Source organism: Orussus abietinus, unplaced genomic scaffold, assembly GCF_000612105.2.
Source record: "Orussus abietinus isolate OABI.00-Male unplaced genomic scaffold, Oabi_2.0 scaffold1, whole genome shotgun sequence".
Taxonomy (NCBI): Eukaryota; Metazoa; Arthropoda; class Insecta; order Hymenoptera; family Orussidae; genus Orussus; species Orussus abietinus.
The window spans coordinates 4243917-4263688 of NW_019396017.1; the positions used below are offsets into that span (position 1 = coordinate 4243917).

At 47.9% G+C, this 19772-nt stretch overlaps 1 protein-coding gene across 1 annotated transcript in view; it reads right to left on the reverse strand.

The window, feature by feature from the left end:
* LOC105697909 (E3 ubiquitin-protein ligase Rnf220) overlaps positions 1 to 19772 on the reverse strand; it is a 96912-nt gene that overhangs the window by 48229 nt on the left and 28911 nt on the right. The gene's annotated exons all lie outside the window — the stretch shown is intronic.

Sequence of the window (19772 nt, forward strand, 5' to 3'; positions counted from 1 at the left end):
GGAACTCGAAACGGTTTCGGTCGGACCGGTCGAATCGCGAGTTCGCTCAAACTAACGCCATCGTTTCCCCGCTGATGAAATCTGACAACTGGACCCGTCCAGAGAAACGCGTCAGAAATTATCGTTTCGGAGCTCTACGCGAATAATCGTAAATTCCCCGAAGAATTCCTCGAAACGAAAGTCCTGGCGTTGCACCTCTCGGCCGCCATTTTCGAACTCTTTAAGATAAGACTGGAATCGCCGAGAGACGCGAGGCTCCCTTGATCGGCGGGTCTTTGGTTTCTGGATTCTTCCAATGTTTACGAGTGGGATCTCTCGCCGAATGATCCCTGGCTCGAGTCGTCACCGATTACCTCGAGCCTTCTTTCGATCTAATCAATTGAGAGGCGGATCGGTGCGGCCACTTTCTCTCTTGGAAAATGATCGTTACGATCAAGCTCCTCTTCCACCGAGCGAAATCGACCTACTTCTGGCATGCAAAATTCCTGGGAAGTGAGAAATACATTTTCTTCCCTCGTTCGCAACGGTCGCAATCCGCGCAACAATGGAGCATTCCGCTCGAAGCCGCCGCATGCCGCGCGTAATTCGTTGGCCTCCGTTTGGAGGTCGATCCAGGAATCGACGATCGTTAAGGTTAGCCGGAGAGGACGGACCAGTCCCGTAAAGCCCTATTAGCGAGGAAACCCGACACTTTCTCGAGATCGCTCCCGGAGCGATCCCTGGTCCCCGCCGCTGTCCGGCAACACTGTTTCATTATTGGTCCGACTATACGGCGACGCGAACGACGCTTTACCGGGACTGACTGGTCGTGGAGGGAACCGCAAAGTAGATAAATAAGTGGCCCGGTTTGACAGTCATGGGTAACAAAGTTGTAATGTCCTCGTCCCCGAGGAGCAACGCTCGCGGACCGACGCGACTTCGTGGAAGACTTTCAGGGGATCTCCTCGACCGCTCGGCATCGGCGTCAAGTTTTCACGATTATCATCGGAATCGCCTGCGTATAAGCCGAACTTGTGAAGAGTCCGGGATTTATGCCCACCCAAAACAAGGTATTTTACTCCGGGCGTCTTTTATAAATGATTTTATTTACGAGCAGGACTGTCCCTCCGTTGGGATTCCATCCGACGTTCATTAGCCGGGCATATAAGGTGTCCGCACCTGCACCGGAGGAGAACGAGTCCACCACCGAATTGACCGACTCGAGATGTCCCGTCGTTACTAATTCACGGCGGTACTATAACACCCGGAGGCGAACGAGTGCGGGTTACAAATTGCCTCCATCGGAAGAGGCTTGCCCTGTAAATACTTCAAACGGCCGAGGAGGACTCGAGGTGCCACCGCGTCGATCCGATAAAGGAGCCATCTCCGCGTTTACATTTGCATACCGCCTCGAATCCTTACAATCGGACCGCGCCGCCCGGGATAGACGATTTGCCGGAACGTCCGATCGGGTTAGCTCTCTACAATTGCGAGATAATTGGAGGCTCTTGGACGCTATCGGCAAGGCCGCGTACTCATTTTTTCACCGATGAATTTTAAACCACCGGGGATCCCGATTAAGTACCCTGACCACTTTACTGTCGATCGGATAATTAAACCGTAATCGAACGAAAATTAAACGGGGACGGCATTGAACTCTTTCGCTCGCTTCGCTCGTTATCGGCTAAACTGTAGTCGGACAAAGTGACGGAAAAATTAGAAACACGGTTTATCGTTTATCCAGGAATTTTCATCTTTACGGGATAAATAAGGAGTATTTATTGGAATCGTGTTTTCTGACCATCGCCGCGGTCCGGGATGAAAGATTGGCCTCCCTCGAAAGCGTATAAATATTGTGCCTCGGATCCGCACCCCCTACTTTGGTATCTTTCCCAATGGCGCGGACCTTCGCCCTTGCTTCACCCCTGGATATTCAAATGTCAGTCGGGATCAGCCGCTTGACACATTTTAACGTCTCGAAATATGATTTGCATCCCGGGCTCCTGCGAGAATACGGATGTCTCCGGCCGCCAGGGGTGGGTGTTTAGGACGTCAAGAAATACGGGGACGTCGGGACCGGGGGTCGCTTATGCAGATCTTTTATTCGACGTCGGCTTAACGATTCAATAACCGATCGGATCGAGCACGGGGTCGCTTGGAAATACGTCCCGTAGTTTGCATCGAAAGTGTTTGTGTCGCGTTATTGTCATCCTCGAGGCCCTCGGTGCCAACCCCTGGTCCGCGTTCCTGACACCGACACCCCGAGAGTCGGGCATCTTCGGGGCAACTCCGTCGTCTTTCCGTTCATTCTTTCCGAGAGAGAAGGAATATCGCCTTCTCTCCGTCTGTCAACGACGGAATTGTCGGGATCGTTTGCGAGATGCGTCTCATCGTCGAAATCGCTCCCGGTCTCGAAGACAATTTGAAAAAAAAAAATGGAGAAACAAAACGGGTAACTGAAATTAGTAACGGCTAAAAATGGCCGTTTTAATGTCAGTCCTATTTTATAATTTACGAATTGACTTTCGGAAAGCGTTTTCGCAAGGAAGGCGTCGAGCGCGGAGAAGAAGCCTCTGCCTTAAACTCGCCGATTTGCGAGTCGATCGAACAAAGAAGATCAATAACCTCCGGCTTCTCTCTCGACAGCCGTAAACCGTGGAAGCTTCACCCTTTGTCGAGAGCGCCTTGGAGCGCGGGAAGGGAATCCCTCGAAACGGCGAATCCGCGGCATCCTCGACGTTCTCCTACATCTCGCGTCCAAATCGTCCAAATCGGAGTTCCGACGCTTCCCCGGAATTTATCCGCCAAATGAAATAAACTCCTTATTACTTTCTTTATGCTCCGCACACCCGTCCGTACCTACATGCGTGCAGTACACGTAGGCGCGTGAATTACTTCCCGTGTCGATACTGGCTCCAGACTCCTAGATTGCGAAAGAAAAAGGAGGGAGAGGTCTTGCGACGAATTTGAAAGAGAACACAGAGGCACCGACAAGAGTCAGAGAGGATGAAATTATTAAATCTGGTATGATTCACTGCACGCCAGATTTTTAAAAACGAAGTAAGAAAATCGAGAAGCAGAAGTCGTAACTCGTTCATCCACTTGCAGGATTTTAAAGAGAGTTTAATTAAAAACCTTGGCAAATGCGGTCGTACTTCCTCCACGTGTCTCGTCGTTAATCATTAAACGCGATAAATTAAACGTTTGCTCCGAGTGCAGCCCCAAGAAATACCGCGTTGTGCGTCGAATGCCGAACCGCGCACTCCATTACGCCGGGAGAAACCAGGAAGAGCTACCACCAAAACAAGTTAAACTAATCCAGTTATCCGATTGACCGCCCTTCGAAGAGCTATTCCCTTAATTGTCTTTTCTCTCCTCCATGGGGTAAATTATGTGGCCCCGAAGTACTTAATCCAACTCCTCGGGACGAAACCACGACAACTTCCGCGACTTAAATTTTGAGGTTATCCTCCTAGCGCTGATATAATCGTTATTATATAAAAGAAATAAAATAAGTAGTCGTTATTTAAGATCAACACCCACAGGTATTTCGATGCGAACGCGTAACGTCCTCGGTCGCTTTGAGGCGTTATCGTATCAAGCAAGCGGTCGTGAAAAGATGTCATTGTCGAATCCTTTGGGCGAAAGCGGTGGTTAAAAATCGATCTTCACCCCGGGGAGGTCTCCGAAGGGTTTTAGAAGCATTTCGCAGGCACGTGGGGGTCGAATCGTCTCGGTGTTAAGCGAGACGTGATAGACCCACGGGATTAAGGGACGCCGGCGGTTTAGGTGGAAGCTGAGCGGAGCTTAAAAATACGCAATCTCGCGAGCACCTCATGCTGAAGAATTGAAATACGCGGCGTCCCCTTTGATATCGTTTACCCATAATCATTTAATTTTCTCGCTGCCGAAGAGTCGGTGCGCGCCGGAGGCCGTCGACTTCGGAAGTTCTTTAAGACTCCTTTTCCGCATCCGTGAGCTCCTCTCTCCCTCCGCTCTTTACCCTTCCCTTTCGCATCTTCCCATGGTCCTTCGATCGAACGTTTCATTTTTCATCGAAAGTCCACCGGTTTGAGTGATGGTATTGTTTTCTTTTTATCTTCTCTCGTGGAATTTTTTCACGCCAAAAGGCAAGTGACCGGAATAATCGTAATCGAATCTACGCCGTCGATTTTCACCGACGGTTCCCTCGGAGAGAGCTCGAGGGTCGACATCGGGGATTGGGTCTTGGTCTTATGAATGACTCGAGAAAAACCAAGTCTGCTTAGTGTTGGTCAGCCCGAAGCCGGTGATTAGTGGGCCTCGTGTCGTATCGGGCTCGAAGGGACCCCCTGCGAATGGCCTGCGGTGTTGTAGCGCCACGCAGCTGGCCAGAGTCTAATCTTTCCTCGATTACGGGGGTGGATGTAGATCAAGCGCGAAAACGCGTTTAGCCGTATAGGTATATCCCCGTAGCTACCGTATGATGGAGGCCGAAGCGGTTCTCTGGCCCAGAAATTGATGGTTCGTCCTGACCGATCGTCGTCTAACTTTTTCGTCCAGGTCGTGATTTCGAATCTCGGTCGACGTCGACGAAACGCTTCGAAACGACGATACCGATAATTTCGTAGTAGTTGAAAAATGTCGGTCTAGAGATTTGACGTTAAATTTTATCCGGTCTGACAATGGGTCGAGAATCGTCCTCCACGTGGACGCGATAAAAGCGAATTACAGGTGCGACAGTTAACGCTACGGTGTAACCGATTTTCAATGTTTGTGGGTACTTTGAAACGACTTTGAATTGAATTTTCCTAAAGTTCGGGCCGTAAAGATGATAATTCTGGAGGTGCCGTTAATGCGTTTTACCGTACGCAGGGTAGACCGAACGGCAAACGGAATAGACTACGTTAATCAACATAGAGGGGTACGTGACAGGCGCGTAGACGCGCACGCCTGCGTGTTACGCGGATACATTATGTACGCACGGGGCACGTATTATTTACCAGCGCCCAAGTGGAGAGCATTTTGGAATTTATTTAATCCACCCCACGGGCCGAGTATGTCGCATACGAATGTTCGATAAAACTTTAATCGATCGTTACTGTCCATAATGAAACGCTCATCGTTCGTCAGCGGATTCCGCGTCGGCCTCCCCTTCGATCTCGCAATCGGTAGTCGGGCGTTTTCATTTCGAGATTTTTAAACGGCCTGTCGGGATTGCCGAAATTTTTATACTTATTTTTCATCCCTTCGAAAATCACGATCGTTCGTTTCTTGCTCGTTTCCAATTTTTTTCCCGTTGTTTTTAGATCAAAGATCGACCTCGAAACCTCCACGTTGCGAGGGTTAAATCGAGACGTAAGGTCCGTTCATACGGCAACTTCGGAGTGAAGACCGACAACACGTGTCCGCCAGTCTTTGCGAAGTTTTCGAGGCAATAATCAGTTGTCTAGGAAAGGACGAAGGTTGAGACGAGGTTGTCGAGTTCCCGAGGCCGCGCTAACGCCCTCAACTTCCACCCAGTGATTTAAGTGGAATCCTAACCTAGTAACTTCGCGGCGGGCACAGATGCGCCAAATCGACAGAACTTCGAACCGTCGGCTCTACCTCTCTTCTTCTAGAGTTTCCTAAGGATGCCACCTCGGTGAGGCTGTTCCTCCTCCCTTGTCTAATTCTCGATTTTCACCGTCGAAACTTAAGCCCGGATAGGGTGAACCCTTGCTCAGGGAAAATGACGTTCGGCAACTTCACTCCAAGACCATAATCTTTCTTACTATATTTTCCGATAATACCATCCGACGCGATTAACAAAATCTACTATACTCCATTAAATGTATTTAACGCATTGAAGGGATTTTCTGTATAAATTTAAAATCGATCTTGAATAAACGCGGAATTATTTTAAAAAACTAATCGACTTTAATACGTGCCCCACTAAATCCGATCGGCCGTATAACAACGTTTGAAGACCGAATAGAATTAGCGTTACCAATTTGCAAATTAGTAAATATATCCCTAGGGTATTTCTCCCGTGACCGGCCATCGAATACCGGCCGTGAAATTCATTTTCGCTTGTTCATTGGTTTTACAAATATTTGGCAGAATTTGGTTCACCGCGGATCTAGTCCCTGGGCTACTTCCGGTTACGCGGTAAACCACCATCCCCCATCGACGAGTTAGCCCGTCAGATTACTTCCGGCAAAAACCAACTCGGCGCCCCTCTGTGTATGTACTTTTCCTGGCCTCGATAAAGTACCGGCCACGAATCGACAGCTTCGATTTAAGAATCAATCATCGGCGGTTCCGAAATAACGCAAGAGGCAGTGCAAGGTTTATTAGACTTATCGTAAATAATAATTACTTGAAAAAATAGATACTTTGTGGTTTAAGTTAAGAGACCTCTCGATGAAACTCATCCGGCATTTTCGAGGTCTGAAATCCGAAAACGAAGGGAACGGACCCGCTGGATAGTCGAAGGGGTGGGAAAAAAGACACGTCGTAAGAAATATCGCGCTGTAAAGTCCAGGCTGACAAATAAGCTAGGTAGTTAGGTAGTTAGTGGCGGTGGCTCGCTCGCTCCGGCGGGGGTTGAAGAGCGGCTGGTAGATGAGGCGGGACACGGGGGTGGAGACGCACCATACGGACGAGCCATTTAAACTTCTCATCCCCCGTAACCACGTGCCTGTCCGCATTCTGACTTATACCAGGCATCGTTCACCCCGCCGGCCCTCGACTCACCCTCTGCCAAATTCACTGCCATAGTCTGCCATGCACGTTCGACATCCGCCACTCACCCTCCCGAACTTACTTCGGCCAAAAAAGAGCTCGACGAACCTCCTCCGTTTTCTCCCGACTGTTTGCAAACCGTGGATCGGTAGTGGAGTCGGCTCCAAATTTCGCGCGGACCCTCGACGTTGAAATCCCCTAGATTCGATTTTAATTCCAGAGCATATACGTGATCGTCCCGAGAAAATTATTACTCCGGTTATCTACCCCGAATTAAAAATTATGACTTAGATATTATCCCTCCCATTATGTATTAATTACGGGAAATACATATTTTGGGGCGAATGTCTCAAGTCGCTTTAATGCGAGTTTCTCCAGGGGTGGAATTTGTTCTCCGCGTTATTACGAGGAGGGTGATACAAAGAAATGGAAAGCGACTTCTTGGCGGAGCTACCTTCGAATTTTCTTTCTCGTTAGGGAACGATGAGGGTCGATAGGGGAGGATTTTCGTCTCTCGCAACATGCGGGAGAGATTAGCGACATCTTAAACCCCTGCGGGTACGTGATCCTTCCCGGTCCCCTCTGTCCCATCATCGAGGGTGCGTAACTCACGATGCGTAACCGTACGTACCTCGCGCATCCCTTCGGAGACCTCCTCGAACAAGTGACGGTCATCTCGGAGAGAAAACGAATAGAGGAACCGGACGTATTGCAATATTTTCTAAGGCACGGACGGTTATCGTTCGCTCCGCGGCAATATTAGCTTCTTTCGAATTACGACGCGATTATTAAGGGGAGCATAAAAGAGGAAATATAATTTAAGGCCCGTAAGTAGAAGCAGCGGATGATAAGGTCTCTTTTAAAGAATTTCGCTCCATATGCAAAGAAGCGTTACATCTCCGCCCCCTCATTTGCCGGTGGCAAAAAATTGCATTCTACGATGAAGACGACCAAGAGATAGACCCCCGGGTTATCCATCCGCGTAGTTGGGAGGAGCATAGAGGAGTCGCGAGTACCACCGACATGCTGAATTATGCATAATCACGTGGCACCGAATTTTCTTTCGAGTACAAGGCAAAGCATCTTTTCCTCGAGTCGAACCCTCCTGCCACCCTAACCTCTCTTCCGAGGCGCCGCGGTGTCAAAACTGACAGGAGCTGCCCTCGGGTTTTCTCTTTTCCTCCCCGATGTAGAGCGCTCTCGAAATTCTCTTCTTTTATAATTTTATTCATTTTTCTTGCCGCCGACGATCCTCCGTCTGTTTGCGTATGGTAATGCGAGAGCCGCGTTCCCCTCGAAAAGCTGGCCATGCCGCCCGGCCAGGAACCACCCCTTGGCGCCTCGTGTATATTTTTCGCCCTCGCACCCTGTCGAAACGGCACCGTTGTCTGAATATTATTAGTAATTAACGAAAAGAACGGATAGCGGATCCTGACGAAGCGAGGCGAGGATGTGCCCCGGCTATGTACCGGATCGAAGGATCTTTGCATTGGTAATATCTGCTCGAGAGGTTATGATTCACCCCGTGAACCAGAGGGTTATCGCCGTTACCGCACCCCTTCCGAACTTTTCCTCTAACCATCGCGATTGTGGAGGGAAAACTCCTAACGCGAACTCTGACGCCCGATCGAACGGAATCAAAATTTGTCCCGAATGTTCTTGGCGTATTCCTCGAGTTTCCTGCCGCAGATTTATTCGATTCAATAAAAGGATATCAAAAGGAAAAGGGAAAAATTGTATCGACTTAAATATTCCATTACATAGTGATTATTTTATTGCGAAAGGCACTTTCGGTGCATTTGTTATTAGAACGAAGGAATTTTGACTTTCCTCGAGCACTTTGAAATTTTTCAATTTTAACGCTCTTTTCTTTTCATTATAAATAAAATTACCGGAAGGTATCGGCGTTAAACACATATTTTAGATTAAAACGTCATATTGATTCCGAAGCATCGCTTTGTGAGAAATGTCTCCTTTAATTAAAGGATTATTTATAGCAATGATTAATTGCAAATTTGGTAACACCTTTTGCCGGCGTATGTCTATACCAGGCTTCAAACGAATTTCTCTACCTCTGGATTCTGTAAATTCGCGGAAATTTTGAAAATTTTCCGGGTCACTGACCCTGCCTCGTCAATGGAATATTGCGATGTAATACATTGAAATCTTTCTCTGGGTTTCATGGTACACCACTGATTTATTAATTCTTCAGCTATCAGGAAAATTAACCAATCAATAAAACAATCGGGTATATGATCTGGTTGGTATACCACCCGCTTCACTTATCCGATGTTTCCAAAGTATCGATGAAACAGGTTCGAATGATATATTAGGCATCAAGTATCACGAAAAAATGGAAATTTCCTTGAATGAAAATATCCCGAGGACGCGAATTGATCTTCTTTTTGCCGGACCCGTTACCCGTGAATTAAACAATACTTTTGCAGGGACTGAACTGGTAAATGAAAACATTTTTTTCCCCCGAAACAGAATATTTATACAGTGTACCACAGTCTCGCATGTCGCAGTTTTTCAGATACTTTTACCAGTAAAGTGAACCTGTAAATTGAACCGCGAAAAAAGTGAGGGAATTCGTTCGATGTTTTTTCTCGACACACGTCAAATAGAGTAAAACAAAGAAAACGCATTTTCGTATAAGCTCAACGGGTATTACATGGTATCTCTCAGCCACTTTTTCTCCGAAATTTTTGCACACTAACTACCACCTTTTCAGTTACGTAAGAACTATTGTATGATGCTGGGAAATTATTTCCGTCCGACCAGAAAAATGTAGAATAATCAGACGTACAAAAAATATATAAAGTATAAAGAAATAAAATATAAAATATACAATATAAAATAAAAATATCACACTCATCTCATAGAAAATAGGAGATAACTAGGTACCGAAGAGGATATTTCGGCGAAGAATGTTTATGTTGAATAGTTGGAAATAAATATGGCGGATTCGTGAGCGATCTCGATGCATTGCCGGAGGTCAATCCTACTGCGCGAACAACGTGGTCGGGGGACCGCGAAACGCGAACGGCGCTTTAAATCCGATAGCCCTGTGTGGCGTGGCGACCGGCACGCGAGCATCCCACGGATCGGCGCTTACTCTGTTTTATTAATTAAAAACAAATGTATCCCGGTATACGAGTTTAACGTCGAATAAAATGATAACCCTGTCGGGTAATCCGCGGTGCGCGTCGCGTCAAATTCGCGAGCGACGCCCCGGCGCGGCGTGCGACGCGCGACGCAACGTTCGACGCGAGGGAAGGCCTAAAGCCACGAATAAATTTTTCTATTGTTTTTATTGTCCAATTTTATATCAAATAGGTATAATTTTAACATCCCTATCGACTCATTTTTTGCAGCACTTCTCCAATGCAAAGTTAAGGTTTGACGCCAACCACGTCGAAGAGCGCTCGTCGAATACAATCGTTCGATTCTGCAAAATGACAGCGATTTTCGCGGGAAAATCATCGTCGGAAATATTTGCGAGACAGCTCGTTTGATTTCGAATTGAGTGGAATGCGCTGCATTGCCGGTAGGTCGCTATATTTCTTTTTTTTCCCCTCCGAAACAGAATTTTTCGGTAAACCATGCAACGACACGCGAACGACGCCGCGTAAAACATTCAACGCAGTTTCCGCAGTAATTGCGGTTGCTAATGGAAGGTTTGTCAATCCGATAAAACGTTTTTACTCCCTTTTTTTTTTTTACTATCCTGTCGAAAAAAAAAGTTCTCGACACTAAAAATAAAATCTGTACGTGTTTGCGCGTACCAACTGGACACGAAGAGGAATAGAGGGAGGGACGACGGAAAGGTTTATTTTCGAAACGTCGACGTCTTTATGTGTCCAGAAAGACGGAGAACTCATTCGGAACTCTCGGAGAAGGGTTACCCTCCCAAGTATTTTTAAAAACCTTGAGATTTCAATCTTATCCTAATCCTTCCTAAATCCCTCACGACGAACCGCATGCCACGGCGCTAAAATGTACCGCGAACCGTTTCTGGAGGTATTTCCAGACCACAGGTATTTCTGGTACAAATTTTCCTTATCCAATTCAAAACAGTTTCAACGACATCCAAAAATTAAGCACACAAGTGCACATTTTTCAACAGGGATTACATCTCGTAATACTCGCAAAAGTTATCTTAAAAGTTCAGTATCCTACATACGGACGGAAAATAAAGACAGAATGCTAATTTGCCAATTTTCATTTCGGGCGAACGCCACTTAAGATGTCCTTAAAAAAAAAAAAAATGGGTCCGCGAATGGACGTCCCGGGGTCGTCGCGGTTGGAGGTGCACCGCAAGTACGAGGGGTTGGTGGAGGAAAAAAAAAATATGTAAAGCAGTTTAAAATACGTCGGAAGCGGTAAAGGCGGCTTAACGCCCTCGTAACTCGACGAGTGAGCGAGCGAGTGGAAAAGGACAAGAATTTGTATTTGTCGGGCTGCTGGCTTTACGAGAAACATCCATCCACCCTTTCCAGCATCCCCTGCACCCTTAGGGGGCATCCCCTTCCGACCCTGCAGTTTCCTTCCGCCTCTCGTCGCATTTCTCTATGCAAACTCCTCGACGATCTCATCCCGATGGGATGCAACCCCGTTGATGCCTCCGTCGCCTCGATACGTTTCCAGCTTTTTATTTCCTTCCGTCTCCGACAACGCCAAGGAACACCAAACGGTGAAATCGAAGACGCGTAATAAAACGCTTGACCGTAAGGTTTCCTTACAATTTTAGGAACGATTTTGAAAGGCTATTAAAAATACTTCCCCATAGAAAACTGAAACGTCTCAACGATTCTGCCGAAACGAGGCGCAAGAAGAATCATTTGGGCATACCTGCAACCTTGAAACCATTAATTTCTCGCGGTGGTTAGACCTTATCGGACAATTCCTGCGACATGGCCCTGAAAACGGGCATTTATACAGGGAGGGTCCCGCAGCTGCAGCTGCAGCAGTGGGGCGGAAAGCGAAGAGCGACGAGCGACGTGGCTGGAACACGAATTCGGAGTTGGGAACGACGGGCAGCGTCCGGCAGGGATGAATTAGAAGAATTTGCCGTAAAAACGGTTTCAGGGCTGTACGGGGTCGTAGGCCGTGGGGGCGCGGAAAGGGGCCATCGGCGGAGGGTGGGTCGGAGAATTCGCTGGTGGTATTGTATGGCTGGCCGATATTAAAATGCCGGTGATTGATGTGTGTACCGTGCACTGTTATACCCCGGTGGAGCAACCACTGTGCGGTACACCCCACCTTACTAAAATACGAGGCTGTCATAACGGGTGATATTGCATCTTCCTCCGGCCACGGAAAACCCCCTGCAGCCCGATCCATCCCACCCTCTACACGAGTGTAAAGTATTTTCGCGTCCTTCGAACGGGACGCACTTATATACGCGTAAATCAACGCTCCATTGTCGCGTTGCTCGTCTTTCCTCGCTCGAATTCGAAACGGGGAGAGAGAGAAAGAGAGACGACTCGTCTCGTCCCACGAGATGAATCTGGCATTCGTGACACCTTTGATTCTTGACCTACAAAATTTTTTAAGTAACTCTATAAAATACAGCGGATACGTTTGAATTGTTCAAAATGAATTGGATATTAATCTGTGCCGAATATATGGTCAGGGGTATTTAAACGGTGGAATTAATTTTCATGGGCAAGGGGATATGTTATAAAAAATGCTCGAAATGCTAAACAAAAATTTGAATGTGAAACAAAAAATTCGATACTTTACTTCATGCATATCAGGGCTGGGCAAGGATCTGAATTATAAGCAGAAAAAATTGAGAATTCGGCCCTTCGCGAGATATAACTCCTCTCCCAAACCCTGGTCCTTGGAGTTCCCTCTCCGACGACAATGCGGAAGAACAAACTACCCCATTGCCAGTCGTATTCGTAGAATTATCGGGCTAGAATGCCACTGTAATAAATCCCTACATCATCCCCTGTACCCCCGGGTCCTGCAACCCTGAGCATTTCACCCTTATATTGTTACTCGGACAAAGAGTCTCTCGCCATGGCTGACTTGTACCACGCGCTTTCCGCCCCTCTTGTCGCCCCTTTCCCCCACCTTTGTTACGTTCCTGCGCAGAATCGTATTGCCGGAAGGACCGCCGCAACCGGAAACAATCGACTCAACCCCCTCCGCCCGGTGGAAGGAGAAAGGAATTCGGGAAATCTCATCTCCGAGGAAAGAAGAAATTCTCTAGGTCTAGCGCCGAAATAAGTACGAAAATCTCCCTCCACCTTAACTTATGACTCCTTCCAAGATGGTAAAGTCTAAATTGAACTCCCAACCAAAATGAACTCTTTTTCGTCCAGCTCCTCGCTCTCCATATCAACATAATTTCAATGCAACATACGAATGAGAAAATCCCCTGCAAACGTCCAAAATCAAAGCGACTCATATATCCAAATTTCCCAGTGCACCAAACAATAAAAATAGCCCAACCCGTTCGAAGGATCCAAAAATGGATTTCCATTGCTATGGGTTTCCTTCCTTAAAAAATAGTGCGAGGAATTACTGGGGGAGCCAGCGGCATGGCGGCTGTCACGTGGGTAGCCGCTTTATGGGTTTAGCCCGGGATTAATAAGCCACGCAATCGCTGGCCCGAGAAACGCACACAGGGACTCGGTGGCACGTTGGAATGTCCGGTGGTCGCGGAAACCCTTACTATTTATTTTGTTTGGCCTATTCGTTTCCGGGCGCGTTACCTCTGCGCAGGAATTCAATCCGCGGGGGCGAGTGCGCGTGCGCGCGCGCGAGCGAACGAGCGAGCGACTATGGGGTGGACTCGCTCTGGGTAAACGCGCGGTAAAGAGGGTGTGCGGAACCCCTAGCATGACATATGATCTTCCATATTGCCCGTGTACACACCCGCGACGCGCGTGTGCACTAGAAACGGGCCGTGCATTGTTTGTCACTGCGTTTACGCGGCTACATAATATCTCAGGGTTAACCGGAGCCGCTTACAAACGACCGAAAAGCGCCGCGACGACGCCGGTTTAATCAAACGCCACGGAAGAAAGAGCCGAAACCCCCGGGAGATCCGCGGCGGATTCGCGGTTACCGCGACCGCAGGCCTTACGGACTCCGCCTTGTAATTCTTTTGCAAATGAGACGCCAAAGCTACGAGAGGCCGAGAAGAAGCCAAGGGCGACGATAAATGCTGCCTTTTTTATGGTACACCGGTTTTACTTAGTTGGCCCGCTACGGTTTATTTGACGCCTCGGGAAGAAATGGGGAATATCGAATTATTGACCGAAAGCGAAATACCGATAAAGAGGGATTTCGAAAGAGGCGCAAACGGATTCAAAGGTGTATTACAAGATTCTTGGAAAGATGCTTTAGTCGAGCGACGTTAGCCCTCGTCGATGGATTTTATTGCTTGTTTCAATAACAAGTTATTATTCGCATAGGTACGTGTAGTTTTTTTTAGAGTCCGGTAACTAGCTTATTTCTCCGGTAATTATTATCGCGTCACTCTCGCGTTTACAGCGCGGCTATAAATCTTGGAGTTGACTAACGAACGCATAAATAATTCCTCGATATCGTACCTAAAATGCTATCATAAACTGGTCGACTAACGAACCGTAATATCTACCAAAAAACGGAAAAACGATTATGCCGACGTCGACCGAAAACCGCGCAACGCCTCTGTGACAATAGAGATATCCGTTAACGTTTATCGCCTCTTGCGAGAACGAGCCTTATCAATTCGCGAAAAAAATATCTCCTCTCCCGACTATCGATATTTCGCATTTCCTCCGGGCATTCGCTAAGCGAAACATCCGGCAAATAAATCCGAGCCGGATAAACGGCTACGCGTGTTGTTCTGGATCGTGCGTTTTATTCGCAGTAACGTTCGTAACCGCAGAACATGGGCTAACCTTTTTATTTTCCCCTGACTAACGCATTGCCGATGCCGATAGCGTTAATATACGATCGATTAATCCGAAGCAAATAAAAGACTCTTAAGTACAGCGACGCGCCGGGGCGAAAGGGTGCAACTGCAGAGAGTTCGATGCCAGTCGTCGCGAAAAATTGGAATAACATCCGCGAGCGTCTATCAACTTTTCATAACTATCCCATAGGATTAAAAAAAAAGTAGGTATAAATTCGAGCAGTCCACGGTTCGAGGTGGAAAAATCTGAAAAATAATTAATGTATGCACCCCGTTATCCAGGATCGTGTTACTATCTAAAACGATGAGGTCCGCCCTATCCCTCTGCATATCGCGAAGAAAGGCGCGAAATCGTTTACACGGGAACGCTAGTTAAATCCGTACCTAGGGGTGGATCACCGAGTGAACAAGGCATAATTCGGCAAATAAATCCAGTCACGATGGATATCGTGAATTAAAAGTGTACCTCTACCTTCGGAACGAATTTGCAGTGCCAACATTTGTCCAACGCGTCAAAGAGCCACTCTCGACATCCGCACGAATTTCCCCGAATGAGAATCCACTTTAAGCGGATTGCCCCGGAAGGTAAGATAGCGAAATCCTAAAGCCACCCCGTTCGTTGCATATGCACGCACAGGAGACGGAGGCGAGGTTTACGCGTGTATCGGTCGGCTCATACGAGATCGCGTTTTATCGGCCGTGGAATCTCTAAACAGTCCTCAGCTTTCAAGCCCCGCGTCCTATTCGTCAACGCTATCTGTAGATTCGGTGGTATATGGGGCTGAATTCCACCCCAATGCCCCTCCGTCTCTCTCGGCAGTGCGGGGTAGTTCGCAATTTTAAAGAAAATCGGGTAAAATTTAAAGCGCCTACGGTGGGGTGGAAACCGACCAGCAGGCGGACCTTTTCGGGGATGGTGCGAGGGGTGGCAGCGTTATCGGCACGCTTATCGTGTGTGCCGGGCTTATGTGGATTGCGCCCCGCACTCTGCCGACCCTCTGCACCCCGTACACGCTGCCGGCTTGCCGTTCTACGTTTCGACGTCGATGTCACCACCCCCTGTACACCTCCGACGCTGTTACGACCCGCCGACAAATAGGTAGTAACACATCGTGATTATGCCCTCCTGTTTCCCACCCTGACACCGACGAGGACTCTCGTATCTCACCGCCATTTTCCGCTGATAGAAGAAGCTCCCGGATGCGGGGGAAAATCCGTCGAAGAGTGACCGAGCGGCCGATAACGCGGATCCCGACCAACGACGCCGGATTTTCACCAATTTTCGGGTTTAGACGTTGAAAGCGGAGGTTCGTGCATTTTTTTTATTAATGTCTGAATTACGTATAGGTCATTTAAAAATAGGCGGAAATTTAGGGGAATCGGGGTTTCTTCGTGGACGGTCACCCGTGGGGGATGAATGTCATTTTTGGATCGGAATGAGTCAATGCAAAGGGCCAAGACCAGGGGAAAGTCGATAGGGCGAAATAAGGGAAAAGTTGGCGGAAAGCTGGGAATTCGTTTACTTTTTATTACTTAGTTTTATCAGCGGCAGAGATCATTACTGCCCGGCGGTATCGCCTCGCTAGAGAAGGGCCGTCGCCACCTTTTCGGCGCATCGTCCCTCTCGTCTCGTCGGCCGGTTCTCGCCTTCTCGCGCGACAGTAATTTCACTTAATTAAATTCCGTTCTTTCCGCTTCTCCCAGCCCCTCTTAAAGCACCCTGCGAAGGCCGCCCCTGATTTTTTTCGGATCTTCGAGCAGCGGAGTGTGACGAGCTTCGAATGCCCACGCGAGCTTGTCCGAGAGAGGACGAGCAATTTTTGCAAGTCGGTGTTTCGTTTATTTGCCGTGATAAGAAACCTAATCCGCAAGAAAGCAGATCGACGAATAAATTTTCTCGCTCCAAAGGACGGCTCCGGAAAATATCTTATCCAAAATTTGACGCGTTTCCGTCGTTGACCCTCGAATAGATATCGCGATTTTGGTTCCAATGACTCGATTGAATTTTCCACGCTGAACGGGATTTTACTAGATGATCGAAAATCATTTTCACGGACGGGTTGATCGACTGCGGGTTTATTTTCGACTTCTTGTAATAGTGGCCGTATTCGACGACGATCACGGTTAGCGGATGTTTAAGCGTCCCGTAAAGCCACGCACAATAGGAGGTGCAAGAAGGAGCGCGATACGAAAACGTGGAGCCGCCATTAAAATCCGCTCGCGGAACAACAAAATTTGATTACAAGCCGCTCCGGGAAATGGCGGCGGGTTCGCGCCCGCGTCGCTGATTACGAGCAGGCCGAAGATCGCTACTAGGAAAACCACTAACTTAAAGGCCCGAAACCGGGAACATTAAAATACCGCCATTAAAATTTATATATTCTTACAGCCGCCGCGCGGTCGCTCTCGCCGCGTCTGCGGGACGGGAGAGAACGAGAGACCCCGACCGGGCACCAATTCGCCGATTGAAACCGAACTCGAAAAAGAAAAAAGGAACGGTATATTTACTCGCAATCAGTTAGCCACGACGATTCTTGCCATACGGAATGAATGGACACATCGAATCCGAATCCCGACGACGAATAATTAAGTGCAACTCAATTTTCCCGAGTAATTTCTGCCCACTCCGCGACGTGGACGTCTACGAAGAATCGACGTTCATAATTCGCCGATTCGTTCGACGAGCGTTTAATAAAATTCTCCCAAGACGCGGCCGAGAGATTAAAACGCGAAAAAGATAAAGAAGGTTAGAAAATAAAGGTACACCCGTTCCGAAGTGATTTTAATTGGCGATCGTTTAATTTATTCTCTACGGCTTTTCTCTTTATCACCTCCCCCTGGCCCGTTGCTCCTCCTTTTCCTCCTTAAGTCACGGCTTAACAGTCAAGGGTTGCAAGGAGTAACGGCCACCGTTTCCCGCGCAGCTCGGCGAATATTTAATTAGTTTTTCCACGAAGCGGAGTCGCAGGCCCATAAATGTTAATTGCAGATGAAGTGGTAATAAGAGGAAGCCCCTACCTCTTCCTCCACCTCCAGGAGCCACCCTACCCCGGAGCCATCCCCGACTTCCTTAGGGCACCTGACCGACCGAAACAGCGACCGGATAACCGTGTCTCGACTCCCCAACGCGATCCCGATTTTTTCACCTTTTCCTCCTACCGTAACGACCGAGTCCGCGAAAGGATTCAACGAGCTCAATTACTCAAGGCCGAGAATATGCAAAGGGGAAGTGAACTCTTTCTAGTACGATGCGGTATCCGGACGTATTCCGAAAAAGAAGCTAAGTCGATCGGACACTAGACTAATTAAAGCGGTAATTAAAAACGCTGCCAGCTCGCGGCCGAGGGTGCGCCCTGGAGCGAAAGAGGGAAGGGAAGGAAAGGAGAGGAGGAAGAGGAGGCGAAAGGATAAGGAGGAGGTCGGTCTTTAGCGAGTTCGCGCCTTCCGGCAGCGAGGAAGCGGAGAAAGAGGGCGAAGAGAGGAGAATAAAGCGCGAGCCGTTAATTTATCGCAATCGCTCGCCGTGACTAAGTAAGTGGGTGGCCATTTGCAATATTCTTTATTAAAATATCGAGACTCGTCCCCGTCGCCCTCCACCTCGGCCCTCCCCCTTCGCTCGGGTCAAGGAGAAAATAAATAAGAAGGGACCGGAGCCGGAATTTCTTAAAACCTACATCGACGCCCCGAATCGAACGTATTTATCGAGGAGCGATATCAAAGACTAAACCGAGACCCAGAAACACCTTTCGGAGTAAAGAAGCGAAACGGGGAGGTTAATATTTTGGCGATCCATCGCGATCCACGAGACGTGGCGTTCGATGGTCGCGCCCTCCCGGGCTCTTATTATCTCCGTTAACGTTCGGGTAATTCGCGTTTGAAACGCGGCGGAGCGGCCGCCGCCTAGCGTATTTATGGACGAGTGGTAAAGTCGTCGTAAAGTCCTTGGCCGCGGTGCGTTCGGCTTTCGAGGCTCGACGGAGCCGCGGGGAGCGAAAGGAGCAGCTCGGAAGGGGTGGAGGTGGAAGGCCGATTTTATTGAGGCTAAACATTAATTTAGCCGTAAAAGGAAGACGATTCGGAGAGGAGCCCGAGGTGAGAGACGCGGCCACTCTCGGTCGTTACAGGCCTGACGAGTTCCGTCGCGGCCGTTCCGCCCGAACTTTTCGCCGGTTTTCCGCCAATTCTCGAGATCGTTATCCTACCTAGAAATCGCCCCTATTTTCCGTCAAATGGAAACGTTCCGACAGAGCTCACGCTTTTACACAATATATATAAATAAAATAAAATTATCGTTTTATTATTTTATTTCAACGACCGAAGAAAGCGTCCACGTCCACTGAAAAGTGACACGCAGGTGCTAATTGGGAGTGTTCCTCAAATTGTGGGCCAGGGGCCGTCCCACGATTTTTTTTGCATATGTAACCCTTTCGAGGATTTATGTGCTAGTGATGCAAACGGGTTAAATATGCTTTGCAATTAATAAAAAGATTATCGGGAACCAGGAGGTTAATCGTAATCAAAGGAAAGCTCACAATTGAATGAATCGAAGGGGAGGAAACACTCTTAGCCGGACCACTTTGCCCTCGGATCGTGTTCACCCTCTGTCATCCCCATTGGTCTTTACTTTGTACCGATTAATTCGTCACTTCGTGAATCACTGCCTCCCGAAATGTGACGAACAATCGGAGCAGGAAGGGATGTCAATTCTAGTCGACGGGCGAATAAATGCGCCTCTTATCCGCGCACCAACGAATCGCTCTCATTTTAATTACTTTCCTATTATTTCCGAAATTATTTGTAAAATTCAAAGTTGTACAGATTTAGTACGACGCGTACGTTCCTCTATTTAATTGACCCCTGTGCGAAGAATTTAAAAATAACGCGTAAAACATGCAACGGAATACTCCTACACGGTTACAACGGTTTAAAACGTTTTATGAAATCTGTCACAAAAATTCATACACATAGGCCCCGAAAAATAAATAGCTTGTGCCCTCGTAAATCGGTATTATCCGTGTCTGGTTATTCATACAAATAGTTTATGATTTCCGATCACTCTGACAAGAAGAGCGGGGACTCGATGCATATGTACCGACACGAAATGAAAACGGATTGGAAAAAAAAAAAAAAACACGTAGAGGGTAGTTTTGGTGGTATCGGAGAGAGAAAG